Source organism: Scomber japonicus, chromosome 22 (genome assembly GCF_027409825.1).
Source record: "Scomber japonicus isolate fScoJap1 chromosome 22, fScoJap1.pri, whole genome shotgun sequence".
NCBI lineage: Eukaryota > Metazoa > Chordata > Actinopteri > Scombriformes > Scombridae > Scomber > Scomber japonicus.
Genome location: NC_070599.1, coordinates 27,836,795 through 27,846,639, shown reverse-complemented (window position 1 = coordinate 27,846,639; position 9,845 = coordinate 27,836,795).

Here is a 9,845-nt window from a genome sequence, read left to right as displayed (position 1 = left end):
TTATTTGACTTTATTTAATAGAACAGTTTAATATAAAGTACATCTCAGGTTCGGCTTTACTGCCCTCTGCTGGTCAGAGCACACAACTGTTCACAGAAGTTAGAATTGCAGAGGCCCAAAAAGCATTTATCCCTTTTTTCAAATTCATAAATTATTTGACTGTATTCTACATTCTTTATATTATCAGTTACATTTACTTTTTACACCTAATGTCAGTTCATTTAACTGCAGTATAATTACACATAGGAATAAAATATATTTCATTCTTATAAAATAAGACCCTTTTGTTCATGGAGCACTTTAACAAACTCTCTGCAGAACAAATGTGTAAAAATCATCAACAAAAAGTTCACCTGCAGAATAAACTAAATGTTTTCTGTCACAGATATTAAACTATTTCAATCAAACAGAAGACACACTGTTTAAACATTACATCATTTATTCTTGTATATGAAAATATATCGGTTATAAAAAATAAATTCAAACAGTAAATGTGAACAGAGGAACAGTGATTATGTGTGAAAAACAAAGAATATGTAGAAGAATAAACACATAAAGTATATTTCACTTTTTAAAAAAACAATATTATTCTAATAGAAACATTTACAGCAGTTTAACTGGAAGACAATCCCATAATATTCATGCATTAACCTCACTGCTTCTTCTTACTGGATCTACTCTAGTTCAGGTTTCTCTCTTTGGAAAGCTCTTTGTCAATTCTTTTTATTATTAATCTCATTACAAAGTTTCAGTTTTGTCTTTTTAAACTTTACTTTCTTTTACATTTGGATGATTTTTCTCTTTGTGATGAAGAAAGCTCCGTCACTGTCAGACGGACAGTTCATCAACACATTTTAAAAAGACTCTGAAGAATCTGACCAATCAGCTGATGGCACTTCTGTGAATCTACCAAGAGGGAAATCTTCAGTCAGATACTGAGGTTAGTTTCAGGCATCATTGGTAAGAGCTTGACTTCTTATGGATTACTTTAGTTGATTCAGCTTTTAACTCCTGTGAAGTTTTTACACCTGAGTGTCAGAGATGTTATGAGTATCTGGATCATCAACAGGCAGGTGTCAGTTATTCTCTGAATGTCCTTTAAGCTTCTTGAAGATCACAAAACCAAGAAAACCAGAAACAATCACAGTAACTGTCAGAATTACCACAAAATATATTCCATATCCAAGCAGAGCATCCTCCAGCCCCTGGGTCTACATCTGTTGATGAACTCTTATTTCTCGCATCTTCCTCACCTCTAACATCCAGCTGAACGATGCTGATGAGTTTAATCTGACCAGCTCCTCCTCCAGTCTTCTCTACATAGCTACACTCGTATGTTCCGTTGTCGTTGTTGGTCACGTTCTTCAGAATCAGAGACAGGTCACCGTTCTTCATCTCATCGTCCTTCAGCTGCACCCGGTTCACATAAGATGGATCCTGGTGTGCTGTCACCAGGTGCACGTCTATCTTCATGTAGACGTGTCTGTCACGGCCAGATCTGCTCCACCTAACAGCTGCTATGGTGACGTTGTTTGGAGCTTGACATGACAGAGTGACGTCACCTCCAGGATGTGCTGCTACATTTTGTGTCTCTGGGTCTAAATAAAAATAAAACATAAAAACATTTTTCAACATTCAAATTTAAACTGTCGTGTTTAGTTCAGATATAAATTGTGGTTATTTAAACATTGATCTGTTAAACCAGCTGAACTATTTGTAAAGGTTTAATAAAGACAGGTTTACTCTGATTAGAATATTACTTATTATTTATTATACATTAATTAATATACATTATTAATTAATATACATTATATTATACATTAATTTTCTGCCATTAAATCCTGTTAATGCTGTGCAGGTTTTAAGAGGTTAGTAAGCAGCACAGGGCCTGAAATTAATTTTCCCGCCCCCCCCTAAGTGTTTCACATAGGGGGGATTTAACTTTGTTGGGGGGCTACAGGTCTTATGTCCTATTACAAATACAATATAAAATACATTTTGTCGCTCTCCACTAACTAAACAGTTTTTTCTGAATTATATACATTGCTGTTCTTGTCTTCTTTCTTTTATATTCTTTTTTTTTAGAAATAAATAAATCTATAAATAAATAAATAAATGTAGAAATAAACAAATACACAAATAAATACATAGATAAATACATGAGTTAAGTCAATGTCAAAGTAATTAATTACCAGGAAAAGTAACTATTACGTTACTTTTTTAAAAATTGTTCAAATATGTCAAACTAGCTACTTGGCTGCTCCAATCAACAACAACTGGCACAAAACATGTTCAAAATTAAATTATGCTAAAGATATCTACTAAACAGTCTATAATATAATTGTACATGTAGCAGATGTGTATTCCTCAAAAAGCAAAAAACTTCTCTTAATATAACAATGAAAAATTGTGCTGGAAATGAATTTGGCAGTAACGTAACGGCGTTGTAACGGGGGAAGCACTTTACTGAAAAAAGTAACGCTGTTTATTTATAACGCCGTTATTCCTATCACTGCTGATTTGTAACACCATGAACACAGCCTGAGTGATCAAGAAAATAAAAAATGAAAAGCCAAAAATGTCCTTAATGAGGTAAAAGGCGGGTTATCTAACAGGTTATAATCTTTATCTCCTGATGTTAACCTCTGTTATTACCATACAGTCTATGGTTATGACTCATACTCACTTTGATAATGATGAGGAAGTCAAACTGCGCAACAGCGCCATTACAGGGCGGTGAGTCTGGAAACCTGCCAGCGAGCAGATCCAGATCCAACTTATTCCACTACAATAAGTTTAATATTGATCAGTAACAGTTTAATATTGATCAGTAACAGGTTAATATTGATCAGTAACAGGTTAATATTGATCAGTAACAGGTAAATATTGATCAGTAACAGGTTAATATTGATCAGTAACAGGTTAATATTGATCAGTAACAGTAGGTGAAGCAGAGTTACAGTGTTCAGTCAATATAAATGGGGTTGAGCATAGCTCGTAAAGCGCCCGCCCCATGTGTTGAGGCTATAGTCCTCGTTACAGGCGACCCCGGTTCGAATCCCGAGCCGAGCGGTCTTATCCTGCGTGTCATTCCCCCTCTCTCTGCCTCCTGTTTCCTGTCTATCTCCACTGTCCTGTACATTAAAGGCAAAAAAGCCCCAAAAAAATATACTTCAGTAAATATAAATGTCACAGCTTACCTTCAGAGACAGAACAGGACAGGAAACATACGAGGAGAAACACGACAGGAAACATCTTTCTCTTCTTCTCTTCTTAGTTTCCTCAACAAACTTCTTTATTGATTAATTCAGACCAGCGACGCTTTAAACTGATAATTACACTGTTAAAAGTTTGGAAGTTTATCTTTTCTGCTTAAATGTTGTCTTGTTGCTGCTCCAGTCAGTGACTGACTAAACGAGGGGATAACGGTTGCGTCCTGCGGACGTCCAGCTCCGGTTCCAGTCCACATCTATAAATCCTCCCCAAATTGCTCCACCCCTTTATGGCGTCAGAATTGGGACTTTAAGATTTATATATATCTGAGTAGAAATTAATATGAATATGACCGGATTTATAAATGTATATATAATTAATATAAATATATGACCGGATTTATAAATGTATATATAATTAATATAAATATATGACCGGATTTATAAATGTATATATAATTAATATAAATATAAAAATGGGACACACAAATAAATGTATATATGTATATAAATATACATACATTTGTTAATATATTGTCGAGATTTGAGAATAAATCTGCTTGACTTTGCGTGTGCAGTCTGGCAGTCTGCATTTGTGTATTCATTGTTCGCATTTGTGGATCTATTTTATGCTCTCGTGTCCATGGCGTCATTTTGACACGCTTGCTGTGTCTCAAATGGCGCACTTGCACACTTCAAGCACTATGTTTTAGGGCATAGTGCGTTCACACTGAAGAACAAGCGAAAACTCAGTGCTCTGAAAGTACCCGGATGGTGCACTCATAACGGACAAAAAATCCAGTGTGAGATGATGGACAGTACTCACACTAAACGGACGCCATTTTGCCTACGTAGCGGAAGGGGAGGGACTTTTTGCCCAGTTTTCAGATGTCAATAATGTCAATATTTTCGCGGGTCGGAGAATCGCGATCGAATGTTAGCCCGTCAATTCCGCTAAGTGCTAAACGCCAGTGCTCCATTTGAGACAATACTTACCCACGACAGTGTGCACTACAGAGGTAAGTGCTCAGTGCGCACTCTGCACTACATTCTGGTGCACTCACGTAAGTGCTCCATTTGAGACACAGTCACTCTACCGTGCTGCAAGATCCACAAACAAATGCATGCCGATTTGAATGTGAACAAGGGCAAAGCCCTCAATTCACGGAATATCCACCAGATGGCAGTGTGCAGGCCAGGCAATGGCATTCCCTAGCAGTTCAAGACAGAGGCTTTGTCCGAGGGTCCCTAAACACACCTCGAGAAAAGTAGCAACATGAACATTTTCCAAACAGCAAACAACAATCCAAACTATCAATACTGTAAAAGACAGAAGGAATAAAATGTTGTAAATACAATCCAACTTGAACACGGTTATCGTCCCATGCCTATTTGTGCCCACAGTCCAGTGTGTTCATGAAGGACATTAATCTAACAACATGACTCATATGTAGTCTATGATGCTTTACATGTGTGTTTCAGTCAGTGTTGATGGTTTATTGTCTGTTAAACAGGGATATTGTTCACTATACTACTGTTATTAAGGGCTTGTGTGTTTAAATGTACATCAATGTGAGTTGGCACAGTATCTGGATTGTAGTGGGCTGATCTGGACCCAAAAGTCCAGGGCCGAAGTTTTGTCCCAGTTCAGGCCTGCACCTGTTTCACTGTGGACTAAACTTAACTAACAGGTTCATTTCCACTAAAGGACCAAACCCACTTTTATGTAAAACTGGACGACTCCTTCTAGTTCTCTCTTTTCTTTCTGTTTCGTTGTTCATGTTTTGAACCCTGATTGTATTTTATGAAGCTGTTGAGACATTACACTCGTATAGTGCTCGTCCTCACTCATAACTCACTGCTAGTGTCACATCTGCTTTATGTAGATAGGGTGTTTGGGTTTTACAGTCGATGGTTCATTTTTGGCAGAAACAAGTTAAGTCTAACAGAGGCCCAAAAAGCATTGTTCTCTTTTTTCATTGGTTTATAAATACATAAATGATTTTACTGTATTCTACATTCTTTATGTTAGAGCCATTTGTATTTGTAATAATTTGTGTGTCATGTAATTCCCTGTTCGCCACAGTAGGTGGCGCATTGAGGGTGCATTAAGTGGCAGCAGGTGAAACCTTATAAGTAGAGGAAGGGGCGGGAGCTCGCCAGGTGTGCTGCTTACCGGGAGAAGCACACAGTTCTTTGACCGTTGTCACTGTCTTTGCCGTCGCCGCCATTAATGTAGTTTTTGTTGTTTTGCATACAAGTTATCAGTAAGTGTATGTAGACTCGTGAAGGCCGCATGGCTGATGGTAGTGAATAAATACATTTTTTGAGCATAAGTACGCTACTGATGTTTGATTTACTACACGGAGCCTGTGATGACGTGTCAATTAGTTATCCTGGTAGCAGCCCCTCATTGTGGCTTAGGGTTTGTTTGTTTTTGTTAAAACCAAGTCACTACACTTTATATTATCAGTTACATCATTTACAGTACATTTACTTTTACACCTAATTTCAGCTCTTTTAAAGCACTTTACATTTTAATCTTTCAAATCATTATTTTATGCTGCAATCTTATATTTAATGCTCTATTCTAGTGTTTTATTTCTCTTTCTATTTTTCTGTACTTTGTTTTTATTATGGGGGGGGGGGGTTAATTGTATGTTTTAATGTTTCTGCACATTGAGTTGCCATTGTGTATGAAATGCTCTATATAAATAAAACTGCCTTGCCTTATTTAACTGCAGTAAAACTACAAGTAAGAATAAAAATCTATTTAAATACAATGTGAAGAAACTCTGCAGAACAAATGTGTAAAAATCATCAACAACAAAACGTTAAACTAAATGTTTCTGTCATCACAGATATTAAAGTATTTAAATCAGAGAGCAGACTGTTTAAAATAACATCACATTATTTATTCTTGTATAAAAATAGATATTTACAGCAGTTATAATAAAGTGCAGCCACAGCAGTAAATGTGAACAGGAACAGTGATTATATGAAGAACAAAGTGATAAAGTATATTTCACCAACATTATTCTAATAGAAACATTCACAGCAGTTTAACTTTAAGATAAACACATAATAAGAAGCAAAGTTACAACATGAGTAAAAAATGTTTGATTAATTTCATTGTTTCTGTACATTGACACGTTTCTACAAAGACACACATACAGAGATATTTAGAGTTCAGAGTTTTGTTCTGAGCGACAGAACTGAACCTTCTTCTCTTTTTCTTTGTGAGTCCATCTCCATGTGAAACACTTTGTAACCTGAGTTAAAGAAAGTTTTACTGACTAAAACAAACTTTCTGATTTCACTCAGAATCAAATAGAAAGTAAAGCTGCAGGCAGTGTTGGGTGGGACCTCGCTCCCTTGTGCACATCAGGCCGTGGTGAAGCTGAAAGGTTTCCGTTAGAGGCATTTAGATACCTTCAGACCCGGCTTTTATCACACACTGTAATAAGTAGATCATTCACATCTATACTCTCTCTCTCGCTCTCTCTCTCTCTCTCTCTCTCTCGCTCTCTCTCTCGCTCTCGCTCTCTCTCTCTCCTGTTGGATTTAGGTCAGGGGTGTCAGCGCGTGATTTGGTGAGTGTTGGAGCAGGTTTCACTAATTCTTAGGTTAGGTTACTTTATTGGTCTCCCGAGGGAGAAATGTATCTTGGAGACAGGGACAGTGTTGCATAAATAACATGCAATGAAAAACAACATGCAATACAAACGTACGGTAAAAAAACAGTGGTGGAACAAACGTGAACTGACATTGGATGATCCTTCATGTACCGCCATACACACTTTTAGTCATGCATTTAACCCTCCTGTTGTGTTGGAAGCAAGGAATCAATCAATCAATCCCGGGAGGATGACAGGAGGGTTAAAGGGCTATTTGTATTTCCATTTGTGTGAGAGACTCTACCACCTCAAACCCTCCACCACGATAAGGTGGCAATCCAAGGAGGGGTTCAATAAGAGTCACACCTGAACCTCCCAAAATAACTGAAACAAGATTTCTAACAGAACTTTTCTTCAGTTTTACTTTGATTCAGTTTCTGTGGAGTTGTTATACCCGAATATCAGAGTTGATGACTGTTTTCATTCTCTTGAAGTTGCTAAAGAACATCTGGATCATCAACAGGCAGGTCTGAATTGTTCTCTGAACGTCCTTTACGCTTCTTGTAGATCACAAGACCAACAAGACAAACGAGATGAACAGCAACAACAAGAGCAGCAATCAGAATAACTGGCAGAATTACTTCAAGCTGTCCATCCTCTGAGTCTTTTCCATCCTCTGGGTCTCCACCTGTTGGACCCACAGAGCAGAAACAGGTGTGAGGTATCAGCTGTCAGGTACAGTCCAGAAGTATTTGGACAGTTCCACATGTTTGTGTTAAAGGGTTTTATTTCCCTCACAGTTCTTTCTATACTGATGTAAAAATAGTCACATTAAAGCTGAGACTTTAATGTGGTATCCATTATTTTATTTACAAGTCAATGTGCTGAAGCCTGAAGAACAAAACATGTGGAACTGTGAAAATGTGATCATACTCCTGTCCAAATGTGGAACTATCATTTCTCACATCTACAAACTCACCTGTAACATTCAGGTAGACACCGCTGATGAGTTTAATCTGATCATGTCCTCCTCCCTCCTCTACACAGCTACACACGTATGTTCCTTCGTCGTTGTTGGTCACGTTCTTCAGAATCAGAGACAGGTCACCGTTCTTCATCTCATCGTCCTTCAGCTGCACCCGGTTCACATAAGATGGATCCTGGTATGCTGTGTTCAGACGCCCACCTTCCTTCAAGTAGACGTGTTTGTCAGGGTCAAATCTGATCCACTGAACAGCTGCTATGATGGTGTTGTTTGGAGCTTTACATGGCAGAGTGACATCATCTCCAGGATCTGCTATTATCACATGTTCCTGTGGCTCTAAAGAACAATAAAAAACATCCAGAGGAGAAAAATCAGTTTTAAAATTCTTCACTTTTTATTTTCCATCATTAAAAGTAAAACAAGTGAATGTTCAGTATTGGTATAAAATGTGATGTTTGTCATTTCAAACTGCTCATAAATACAGAATCTGCTGTTATTATTAATACAGGTGAACTGAACATATACACACACACTCACTCATATACACTACATACACATCCATCCATCTATCTATCAAGAGGGCAGTAGTCCTGCCCTCTTGCCTTTCGGCTTGGTCCCTAATAATAGTGAATGGACTATATAATATAATATAATATAATATAATATAATATAGTGAACGGACAGCCATGATCAGACAGGATAACTGTAGTGAGCTATCTGGATCAGTGTTATATCAGGATGGAAACACCATCTAGTGAAGCTGTGTAGAGTCTCTTCAGTCAGTCTGGTGCTGACTGCAGGAGAAACAGCTTCTATATTATTTATATTATATTATATTATATTATTTATTTAGAGCCAGTTATTATTTGTACAACATGATGTTATGATGGTCAAGACTCATATTATTTTATCTGTTGATATTATTTTTAGACATCACCACCGGCCTCAATGGAGTAATGCTAAGTGTAACTAGTAGTGTAACTACTTTCAGTACAGGGAGTAATATAAAATAAATCTCTATTTCTTAATTCCTGGTTTGATAACAACATCATTTTAGTTACCCAGCTACTCAATGATGATGGATATCTGCTAAATTACTTTAAATGTCTTCAAACATGGTGTTCCTGTTACCCCAAATGAATTTTCAATTGTAATGGATGCCGTTCCCTCTGGTATCCTAACTCTGTTAAGAGGTGTTGGAAGACCCCACATTAACACCAGTGGGTCATATATGCTTCATCTCATCAGATATCACCACCACCCATCTGTTGTTCAGTACTGGTCTAATATGGTTGATGGTTTGAACTGGATCCATGTATGGACCCTAACATACAGATACTTCATTACAAACAAAGTGAGAGAAGTGTGTTACAAACTGATGCATAGATACTACCCTGCCAAACATTATTTGGTCAAATGTAAGAAAGATTTCTGTGTGAACTGTTCTCGGTGTGAGTCTGAGCCTGAAACTGTGATGCACCTGTTCTGTTACTGTCACTCCACTGCCACCTTCTGGAGAGAAGTAGTACTGTAGCGTCCTGGCAGGACGTGTCAGCAACAGACAGTGTTATTATTGATCAAACTCGTTTATTAATAAACGGAACTGGTCTCTGTAGGCTGTGACCACGCCAACAACACAGCATAAAACTGATCTCTGTATCTTTCCAGCTCCCGCTTGCAGCCTCGCTCAGACACACATACTCACACATGCACGCGCACACACGCCCTCCTCTCATGCTCGCACCCCGCCCCTACCTGCTCGTACACTTCTCAACATGTAATTAACACATTAACATCACCTTAACTCATAACAGTAACAGGTGGTTACAGTACGTTATGTCACATTGAAGATTGATTCAGATTTCTCTTTGAACTGGAACGATGTACTTTTTGGTGTCCATGATGTCAAAAGTAAAAAACAGAAAGAACTGTATGTCATAAATCTAATAATAATAATAACTAGAAAATTCCAGGGAAATTTTGAGTGCCACGGGGCTGCTGCCGGGACGAGTACACGATTTATTTCCAGTG